The sequence below is a fragment of the Crocodylus porosus genome, unplaced genomic scaffold (genome assembly GCF_001723895.1).
Source record: "Crocodylus porosus isolate Cpor-Errol unplaced genomic scaffold, CroPor_comp1, whole genome shotgun sequence".
NCBI classification, from domain to species: Eukaryota; Metazoa; Chordata; order Crocodylia; family Crocodylidae; genus Crocodylus; species Crocodylus porosus.
Window position 1 is genome coordinate 9,755,003 of NW_017728886.1, and position 1,067 is coordinate 9,756,069.

Consider the following 1,067-nt stretch of genomic DNA (forward strand, 5'->3'; position numbering starts at 1 on the left):
AGATCCACGTAAAACTGCAAGAGTACAGCACTAGCAGACATCTGATTGACAACAATTTTTAGAAGTGACTTTGTCGTGTAAGATCTTGAATTGAATGTCTGTCCTGAGACTGAATCTTGCCTGAGATCCCACCAGACTGCTCCTGGGAAGGAGGGAGGTAGCAGTGGCTACAGGTGGAGCGGGACATGGGGGTTTAAGGGCAGAGCAGGGAGGGAGTTCATGGGTAAAGGAGGGTTGGAGGGATGGGAGATGGTGGCATGAGAAGCCTTGGGTTGCATTGGATGGACTTGAAAGAGCAGGAGGCTAAATGGGAGGGAAGGGATAAGCTACCTGGGACAGATGAGGGGCTGAGCTTGGCTGGGTACAGGTCTGGTAAGATTATAAAGAAAGGAGGGGGACTCTGGGGACCTGTAACTAGACCTGGTCGGCTGGAAGGCACAGTGACGACCGGATGGATGACTGGAGCTGGCAAGCAGCAGCCTCTGGAGGGCTGGGACAAGATGAGCTGGGGTACGTAGGTGTGGGGGGCAGCTAAACGAAAGTAGGGCTGGTCCGCAGCCCGCACCTGGGAAATGCCTGAAATATGAGTGGCCATCTCCTGACTGGTCAGCCCCACGCATTTAAGCAAACATCCTGCGGGGTAAGAGGCAGCCCAGCTGGGCTCCCAGAGGCAAAATCAGTTCTGTTAAAGCACCAGCAAATATCCACCAAAGCGCCAGAGCCCGCAAGCGCGGATATGCGAGCTCCTCAGCACAACGCCATCAATATTCAAAAAGCCAGCACCAGCACAGCGACGTTAAGGTTAGGCTGCAAAGGGTGTCTTCCCTTCCTCCGCGGGGCGCAGCGGAGCCCGCGCTTGCTCTCCTGCTGCACGCTTCTGCCTCCGCATGAAAAGAAGGGTCATTTTTTTTCAATTGCCCAAGGGGCCCAAGCGCCTAAGTCCCACTTTCAGAAGTGACTTCAGTGCTCAGGAGCCAAGTGCCACTGGCTCTGCCAGGGCCGGTCCCCACTGCGCCCTTACGACAGCCCGAGCCCGAACGCAGCCTCCATCGCGGGCCTCGGGGCTC